The sequence below is a fragment of the Choloepus didactylus genome, chromosome X (genome assembly GCF_015220235.1).
Source record: "Choloepus didactylus isolate mChoDid1 chromosome X, mChoDid1.pri, whole genome shotgun sequence".
Classification (NCBI taxonomy): domain Eukaryota; kingdom Metazoa; phylum Chordata; class Mammalia; order Pilosa; family Megalonychidae; genus Choloepus; species Choloepus didactylus.
In genome coordinates, this window is record NC_051334.1 from 176566454 (window position 1) to 176577139 (window position 10686).

Here is a 10686-nt window from a genome sequence, read left to right on the forward strand (position 1 = left end):
AGCCTCAGTGTTCTGCAAACAGGACTTCAGAGGAAGCATTCTTGGCCTTATTACCAAATTGGCGAGAGATCAGGCTTGTTGTCAGAGGAAGGGAAAGGGGAAGACGCTCCAGTTCTTCCCTGACTGTTTCAACTTTTCTGCCCTATTTCGGTGCAAGCTGCTCTGAGACCGTTCTTCTCCATTGCCCAGCTCACCGCACCCATTGCCCTTTCCTGCCTTTAATTTACTTCATCACCCCAACCCACTCCCAGAAATCTCAACACTACAAGCTGCAGCCCACACTTGGGAAGGAGGGGAGCAAATTACCCCTGGAATCAGCCAGTTGACCCCTTAATTCAGCAGGAAGGGAACAGCGAGGAGGCGAGGCGTCACTTCTACCACCTGAAGTAATAAAGAAAAACTTGAAGTTGTTATATTAGCGTCTAAATCACTCTAGCATCAGCAAGCTGAAGAAATTCAACTGTCTGCCCAGCTTTCAAACAAACCCCTTAGAAGATTACCTTTGGCCCATTTGAAATTCCTTTCCCCCTTTCAAGGTTGCCCTTCACATTTTTTTTAAGACCAAGTTCACCCAGATCCTTCTATTGGCCCTTTCCATTCTCTGTTCCCTGCAACCACACCAATCTTTGGAAGACACTAATCAGATCAATTCACTTCCCTGCTTATGAATTTTCTGTAACTCCCCTTTGCTCTTAAGATCAAGTCCAAGATCCTGCCTTAACTTGACATGCAAGGCCCTGCATTCTGTGACTCCTGCCTTCCTCTCTAGCCTCCTGTGACTCCTCTCTGCAGTCATTCACCATGCTACCTTTCATTCGCAGCATTCCCAAAGCACCTTCTCTCCTGACAGTTTTTGCACCGCAGCCATTTCGGCTGGAATGCTCTCACCGGCCTTTGCTATTCATCCTTAAGATCTCAGCTTAAATGGCACTTCCTCAGATGAGAGCAGGGCTCCCTGGTATTGTGCTCCAAATAGCCATATTAATTACATCCCAGGGTGCTGACAAATGAGGGTAGCGATCACGGAGAACAGCAGAAGTCCAAGGGGATGGAGGATGATTTAATATTGTTTTGCTTTTCAAAAAGGAGGAGCAGGTGTATTCTAGTCATCATGATGTCAAACCGAGACCAGATTTCTAGAGCCGACAGGTGAGCTTTTTTTTTTTAATTTAGTTTTTAATCCAAATGGAAGCGAATGGGCAATCACTAGGAACCGCAATGAGTTCACTGAGATGCAGTTTGGACTTCACAATTCTGAAGAAATTATTTCTAATTCAGAGTTCTGTATCCTACCAAACTATATTTGGGAGGACAGACGGAGAAGAGAATCAGCAAGGAGATGGCAAAAGAAGACGAAATTTTTATCTCCAATAGTAAGAAGTAACTAAATCAAAATATATCAGTTTAAGTATAGCATTTAGAAAGAAGGAGGTAAATACCAGAAGAAACAGCTGAAATAATGAAAAGTACTTTTCTCTAGGAGTATAGATCAGGAGTGGGGAAGAGTGGAAAAAGGAACTTCAATTTTGTCTTTACAAGCCTTAAAATGCTATTTAACTAGATTGGGGTGATGAATGTACAACTATAAGATGGTGCTGTGAACAGTTGATTGTACACCATGGATAATTGTATAGTATGTGAATATATCTCAATAAAACTGAATTTAAAAAAATAAAAAAATGCTATTTAACTTTTTACCTATGTACATGCCTTATTTTCATAAAAATAAAAATCAGCTTGAAAGTGCAAATGGCATTTGGATGGACAGACAGGTAGTAGGAGAGCATTCTAGCTGAGTAAAATAGCAAAGACATAGAGGTGAAATTGTTTCCAGCAAACAGTAAGTAGTAAGTAGACATGCCTAGAGGAGCAATGGGTCCAGGTTAGGAGTAGGAAATGACATAAATTTTAACCTCCCTTCCCAGGAAGCTACTGGAATATGTGTTCATCAAATGAGAGAGTAAACCAAGAAAGGGGAAGATATGGGATTCAGGAAATAGGGGACAAACATAAAAGAGAAATGAAGTGAACTCTCAGAATGATAATGAATGGAAGCCCAAAATAGACAGCTTTATGGCACACCTAGAGAGAGCAACCAGTCCAGAAGGGAGCAGGAAGGTGGAGGGATCCAGAAGGGATGTCTCTAGAGAAAAAAGAAAATTTAACTGATCGATAACCTGATGTGTTTGATCATGTAGAGAATAGTATTCAGAATGGGTTTTACAGCTCCTATGGGAGAATTAGAGAAGAATTAGCGACAGATACGTAGAAAATGAAGCAAACTAACAAGCAAAAGGGCAGTTTTTAACTCCACAAAAATTAATGATCATAAAATATTACTTGGCTCTGCAGTAGAAGACATTTACATAGCCATAACAGTGAAAATACTGACTTACTGATTTACTAAAATAAATCTCGTTAGGAGGATGAAGGGAGAACAAGTTGAAGAGGATGATGTCATAAGAGGTCTGAGTCTTTAGCTTCCATAATAAGAAGGCAATAAGTACTTTCTCAATTTGATAGATCAAGAAATATCAGTATCACTATCAGTAAGTACATTGTATAGAAATACAGAAGTAAATACTAGCAGAAACAGCTAAAATAATAGAAAGTGTTGCTCTAGTAATGTAGATCAGAAGTTCGGAGAGATGGAGTAGGGCTCAGCTCTTCTTTATAAGCCTTTTAAATCTAACTTTTAAACCGTGAATATCCATTACTTTCAAAGAAATGGAAATTAATAAATAAAATAAAAGAAGAAAAAGAAAGAAAGAATAACTAGCATTTGAATGGGGAGACAGGAAGGAGAGTATTCTAAGCTAAGAGAAGTGGCAATGATAAGGAAGTAGGAAGTAGATCTCCCTAGAGGGCAATGGGACCATGTTAGGGAGTAATGAAAGACAATTTTCATAACTATCATTTATTGAGCACTTGCTCAGTGTCAGGCATGAGCTAAACACCTTCTATACATTATCTAATTTATCCTCACTATGAGATAAGTACTACTATTATCCCCATTTTATAGATGAGGAAATGGAGAGGTCAGGTAACTTGCCCAAAGTCACAGCTAGGAAGTAACAGAGCAAAGATTCAAACACTCCAACTCCAAATCCATACTCATAACTACTACATTCTTTCTGAAGGCATGATGGACAAAATTTGATCATTGATTTAATGTATGGGTCAGAGGAGAGGGGTGAATCCAAAATGACTGAGGAATGAAGCATAGGTAAGTGGGAGAATGATGTTCATTCATTTATTCATTTCAACAAATATTTATTGAATAGCAACTCATTGATGGAGCTATAGCAATGAACTTATGAACCTGCTCTCATTGAATTTTCTGTCATATATGGGAAAATCATTCAGTGGGAGCATCAGCAGGCAGAATTATGAGTTCAGTTTTAACTATGTTGAAGTAACATTAAGATGTTTAAATAGAAATGTCCAGTGGCCATGAAAAACGTGCTATTAGAGTTTGCTGTAAGATGCTCTAAACCTCAAAAATCTATTCCCAGTCAAGGGAAATCAGAACTGAGAAAAGCTGTTTCATTTTATGCTTAGGAAATCTTACATGAGATTTAAGAGCACCGTTTCAAGGGTAGTTGGGCTGGAAGCCACACTGCAGGACTTTATAGGTGCAAGCCATTCATTTGGAAAGCTTGAGGGTAGAGGAAGGAAAAGAGGTGGAACTATAACTAGGAGGGCCTTCAGGATTCAGCAACTTTTTTTTTCCAAAATCAGGAGACCTGTACATGTTTCCAAACAGAGAGGGGGGTGGATTCTGTAGAAAGCAGAAGCTGAAGATTTTAGAAAGAGAAGATAATTGAGGAGGCTTTGTGTGAAACAAGGCAGGAGGAGATGGACTGGAGTGAACATGGGGCTCAGTTTTGGGAGAGGAGGGCTGTGCTGGTTTGAAACTGGTATGGACCCCAGAAGAGCCATGATCGTTTAACCCAATCTTGTTGAGTGGAACATTTTGATTGAGTGTTTCCATGGAGATGTGACTCACCCAACTGTAGGTAGGAACTTTGATTAAATTATTTCCATGGAGGTGTGGACCCCGCCCATTCAGGGTGGGTCTTGATTCGTTCACTTGAGTCCTTAAGAGAGCTCAAGAGCCAACACAGATGCTGACGCTTGGAGATGCAGACAGAAGGACGTTTGGAGATGCTAAGCTAAGAGACAAAGCCCAGAGTTTGCCCTGTAGAAGCTAAGAGAGGACTCCCAGATGCTTAGAGAGAAATGCCCTGGGAGAACAAGCAAGGATGCACAGGAGCTGAGAGCAGCTAAGAGAGACAGAAGCCCAGAGACATTTTGGAGAAAGACATTTTGAAACCACAACCTGGGAGCAGAAGACCAGCAGACACCAGCCATGTGCTTTCCCAGATAACATAGGTTTTCTGGATGCCATCTGCCTTTCTTCAGTGAAGGTATCCTTTTGTTGATGCCTTAGTTTGGACACTTTTATTGCCTTGGAACTATAAATTTGTAGCTGAATAAATCGCCTTTATAAAAGCCAATCCATTTCTGGTATTTTGCATAGGGGCAGCTTTAGCAAACCGGAACAAGGGTAAAGAGACAGCAAAGAGAGAGGGAGAAAGTGAATCAAATGCGCTGTGGTGAAGAGGATTCATGGTAGTAAGCACTCTTTAAGTTTAGTATTTTAAGAATGGGCTATTGGAGTAGGGGACAGGGTTTCATAAGGAATCAAAGAATAGAGTTTGAGGTTCAGATCTAAAAATTAATAAACCTTCTGCATACTCCCCAGCCCTCTTTCAACCACTTTCTGCTGTTTAAAATAATAGCAGATTGCAACATCCTCCAGTCTTCCTGATTGATTAATTCAAATTTTATCTCACTCAGTCCAACATTTAGGTACTAAGACTCAGGCAGGATGCCATCAAAATCCATTAAAAATGGCTCTCTTCCCAGCAGTGATAGAGATGCAAACCCCCTTAATGATCAAATCCAACTTTGAATTAATTAATATCTCTGTTGGTGTTCGTTTTATTTTAAGTCATACAGTTCATACTGGCTCACTTTCTAACATTTGTATTTCCATTTGGCACTCTTCAGCAAGTATTTCATCTGCCCTACTTGGAAAAATAGAAGGATTTGCCATTTGATTTCACTTCTTTCTTGTCATAGGCTATGACTGTAATATATGGACATGCACATGGCATAGAACAAACACAAGAGTTTCTTGAGGGCAGGGACCAGGCCTTATTTTTCTCTTTTCCCTGATTCCCAAGGAAGAGCCAGGCATGACGTTGCAGCTCAAGAAATGCTGGCGAATGAATGATTATGTGTATCATTAAGGAAAATATGTCAATTCTTGCTGTTAATTAGCATTTCCCCTTGAACCAATCTCTTACACTCTCTGGACCTTATTTTTCCTCAGGGGAAAATGAGAGGATTGGGTGGTACATTAGGTTATTTCATGACTTTTAGATGCCATTTTTAAGCAGACGTAATTTCAGGTTTTCAAATAGCAATCTTTAGGTTGCTCTTACAAACTTGCTAAGTCCCTGGCCAACCTACATGAATCCGAGCAAATCCATACCTCACGTCCTCTCTCCTTCTAGGTGCGACAGACAACCAGCTGTGCTACTCAAAGCTCTGTCCACTGGAAAGGAATCTCCTCCCTAGTGTCTTTCACTTTCATATGGTACCAGCTTAACTATGGAAGTTAACTGCAAACCAGGCCCAGGCATCTCTTTTTATCTTCAGTCATTTGGTCATACCTAACTCACCATGAGGCCACAGGGATGGACTGAGGGCAGGGAGCAGTGGTATGTCAGGATGAGCAGGAATCTGAGCCACCTGCTCATGAAACTAACTTAACCTTCCGAGCCTGTTCTGGTTCAATCCAGTATAAACACCTTCCCCAAGATGATGGAGCACTGCTAGGCAAAACCAGACATTATGGCCAGGCAGATCAGATAGGCAGACACAGCCTGTGTCTTATCCTCAACTGGTCAGGCATTTAATCTCCACCAGAACTCAGAAGCAAACCAGGAGATTCTCCTCAAAAGGAGAGGTCCCAGCAAAAGAGAAAATCATCCAAATTTTGTTATATATATGTTCTCACAATTTAAAAAAAAGGAGGAAATAATGACAAGGAAGGCAGCCATTCCAATAGGTGTCTACTAGAATCTTGTCCAACTCCCGTCCCCCGCCTTTTAGCACTGCTTTTTCCTAGCCACTGCCTCAAATGCCCAGGGCTCTTCATGAACGGAGGAATGAGAGCCCATGGACCTCTTCAGTCTACAATTTAGGGACTTCTAAAGTGCTTAGATGTTTATGACGAATCGTAGGGAGTGAGCATTGCTGAGCCCAAAAGAATGAGTCTATAGGGAAGGGAGTTCAAGTATCAACAAGCAAATTATTTGGATGTGCGTGGAGATGTCACCCCCTACTGCCTCTCAAATCACACCTTGTGCCCAATGCACTCTGTCCAATGCCTTCTGTTTTCCTGTTGTGAGTAGGGTCAAGTTTCCTCTCTGTCCCAATCGGCCTACCGTCTTGTGAGAAACTTCCTGATCCATCTTGGGGTGAGCAGAGTACCCCAACAATTAACAAAAAAACAGACTAAACCCATCAAATAAAATTAAGTACTTACACTAAGCATTTCATCACACTTCACAGTAAGCTGTTTCCTTCCATTGGCATGTGCTTCTACTGATATTTCCCAGAATCACCCTGGCAACCGGATAGAATACTAAACTTCAAAGACATGACGATCTTGTCATTCTTCCCAAGAAGTTAATTAGCTCCTCTCCCACAGAGCAGAACTCAGACTAGGATTGGTCACGTCTCAACTCCAGCTCAGCTATAAGCCATAATTAATAATTAGGCCGCTTCACTGGTAACTGTCATTCTAGGACTTTCAAGCCATCTCCCAGCATAAACGACTGTTTTACTTTATCGTGGAAGCAGGGAAGTGACCAATGACCCCCATACAATCACAGGAAGTTTTAGCCAGGTCTAAATCAGAATCTCCATCAGCCCCACGCCCCTCCCCATCCCAACATTGTTATCCAGATGAAATTAGCTTGAAGGAATAGACAAGTCACAAAAGGGTGTAGTAGAGTTTATAGACCAATTGCATGTAACAGTTTTCTTTTTCAGCACCCACTGGATCCATAGATTCCTTATCTCCTTCAGGCTTCCTCTCTCAGTTATTTCTCAGTCTACCAGTAATTTGGTGTTCCCTAAAGCACAAGACTTGATAATTGCCATGATCTGGGCCACTTTAGGGAAGGTGCCTTCCTGTATGGCATACATATCTGTAACATGTGCAGAATCCCTACTCTCGGCAATTTTTTATTTTAATAGAGGATGTGAGACTGCTTCACTTTTTGGCCATCTGTCAAGTGCCATTTTGATATTAGTAATTATTATTAATTATTATTTAGGGGAGAAAGTCAATACCTTGTTTGGTTTAAACCCCAGCTGCCTTGAGAATATATGGTAATTTTCCCAGTTAGCTTTTGTTCTTGGCCTGGATTACAATTGATTTTCATGAACTCCAATGTACAGGGAATTTATTTATATCTTTGACATATTTTTCTAAGAACTGTTCAGATATCACCATATTCCCAACAAAATGTGGCAGTCAAACAATTGACTTATATTCTTTTCTATTGGTGGCCTTCCATAGAAAGAAATTGAGGATGGCATACGTATAAAGAAGAAATGGGAATAGGCAAAATAAGCTGCTGTGATCATAGGTGATGAGATAATGTATATTTTTGGTGTTTCTATGTTCCTTGTATTTCCATAATGTAGTCATACAATGACCTCTGGCACCACCTTTAGAGGGACAAGTATGTGTGGAGTGAGTTGCTACAATGGTGCATTGTGGGAACTCAGGTTCAGGGTAGAACAGAAACTTTGAGCAAATAATTCCTTTATTACTTGAACAGAACAAAGAGTCCAGAAAGGGCAACTAATTTATTTGTCACACAGCACAGAGTCTAAAAGAGCAGGGCAAGAAGTTCTATCGCGGCTGGTCTACGGGGGTGGCTGAAAACTGCTCTGGGTCAGGGTCAGTAGATGGCAGCTCTGCAAGACCCACTTCTCCCCAGAAACTCCTCAGACACACAATAGAAAAGGAGGTGGGGGTAGTGGAAGGCCAGAGGCTGGCTGCTTAGCCATCCGTCTCCAAAGAAGGAGGCGGGGGTAGGTGAGGCCTGGGTGAGGGCCACTTAGCAGTTATTTGTGATTTCCCTAAAAATATGCTAATCCCAATTTTTTTCTTCACAGCAGAGATGCCAAATATGTGGCACATATGTTGCTACTCCTCTCTTCCATGTTCATAGCAGACAGTGCTAGTCAATTGTGGCACTCTGTCATTGAACATGGAAGTGATCCCATAATCCTTTTCAATCCAACCCTCTGCACAGCAATGTCGATAGATCAGAGTGGTCACCTGAGATGAAGGCCATCTGTCATTCCTGTTCTAAACCTAAGGGGTCATAAAGTGCATCATCTAAGTCAAAGATCAGTGCTAGCACAGAGTAGAAATAGAGTCAAGCTAGCTTAAGAAAGAGGGATTTCATATAAGAATATAACAGACAAAACTGCAGATATCCAGGATGTGAACTACAGCCAGGCCACAGAGGGACTGTAACTTAGAATTGATAAGTCAGGACCTGAGCTTGCTTGCTTTCTATCAAAGATGACTGTTCTGGTTTGTTAAAGCTGCCATTATGCAAAATACCAGAAATGGATTGACTTTTATAAAGAGGGTTTATTTGGTTACAAATTTACAGTCTGAAGGCCATGAAAACATCCAAATGAAGGCATCAACACAAGTATACCTTCACCGAAGGAAGGCCAATGGCATCCAGAAACTCTCTGTTAGCTGGGAAGGCACGTGGCTGGTGTCTGCTGATCCTGAGTTGTGTTCCAGCTTCTCTCTCAGCTCCTGTGCATTTTCAAAATGTTGCTCTTGGGGCGTTTTGTCCCCTCTTAGCTTCTCTGGAGCAAACACTGGGCTAGCATCTCCAAAGTGTCAGCAGAAGTCTGCTTTCAGTGCCCGTCTCCAAAATGTCGCTCTCAGCTGCTCTCCAAAATGTAACTCTCAGCTGCTCTGAGCTCCTTCTGTCTGTGAACTCTTTTATAGGACTCCAGTGATTTAATCAAGACCCACCCTGAATGGGCAGGGTCCACATCTCCATGGAGACAATTTAATCAAATGTTTCACCCACAGTTGATTGAGTCACATCTCCATGGAAACACTCAATCAAAGGATTCCAACCTAATCAACACCAATACCTAATACATCTGCCCCCACAAGATTGCATTAAAGAACATGGCATTTGGGGGGACATAACACATCCAAACCAGCACAACCACATAGTCTCTCTTTTCTATGCTTCGCTCTGTCTCCTCTTTCTTTTGACTCACGCTTTCCACTTTTGCACAGCCTAACATGCCATTCCAGCCCCATTCTACATGCCATTTAACTCAAGCATCCACACAATTCCCTCACTAGAGTTTCTGTATCTCTTATTGAAAATTCCCAAGAAACCAACTCTGATGGTCAACAAATTTATGGGTTCCTAGGGGTTCGGTTGTCCACTTTTGGTTCAATCATCTGTGGTTAGGGGAGTGGAATCACATTATGTGGAGGGCTGCTACTCCCAGAGCCATCAACAGGCCAGGATAAACCTGAACTTGGCCCATAGTGGCCAAATTGACTAGTTAATCTGCTCACATATATTCTCCTATTTGTCCTCCCTGATAATGTTTGCCAGGTAAAATACAGGACACCCCATTAAAATCAAATTTCAGATAAACAATGAATATTCTTTGACAGGTATACCAAAAAATTATTCATTGTTTATATGAAACTCAAATTTAACTGGGCACCTGTATTTTTTTAAATTCAGTTTTATTGAGATATATTCACGTACCGTACAATCATCCACAGTGTACAATTATTCACAATGCCATCATATAGTTGTGCTTCATCAGCACAAGCAATTTTTGAACATTTTCATTGCTCCAAAGAAAATAAATAAAAATAATAAAAATAAAAGTAACAAAGAACACCTAAAACATCCCACACCCCCATCCCATCCTATTTTTAAATTAATTTTTGCCCCCATTTTTCTACTCATCTGTCCATACACTGGATAAAGGGAGTGTGAGCCACAAGGTTTTCACAATCACACAGTCACACCATGTAAGCTATATAGTTACACAATTATCTTCAAGAATCAAGGCTAGTGGGTTGCAGTTTGACAGTTCCAGGTATTTCCTTCTAGATATTCCAATACACTGAAAACTACAAAGGGATATCTATAAAACACATAAGAATACCTTCCAGAACGACCTTCTGACTCCATTTGAAATCTCTCAGACACTGCAACTTTATTTTGTTTCATTTCGCTTCCCCCTTCTGGTCAAGAAGACTCTCTCAATCCCATGATACCAGGTCCAGGCTCATCCCTGGGAGTCATGTCCTGCGTTGCCAGGGAGATTTATACCCCTGGGAGTCATGTCCCACATAGGGGAAGGGTAGTGAGTTTATTTGAGAGTTAGCTTAGAGAGAGAGGCCACATCAGAGCAACAAAAGAAGTTCTCTGGGGGTGACTCTTAGGCACAATTATAAGTAGGCTTAGCCCCTCTTTGCAGTATCAAGCTTTGTAAGGGCAAGCCCCAAGATTGAGGGCT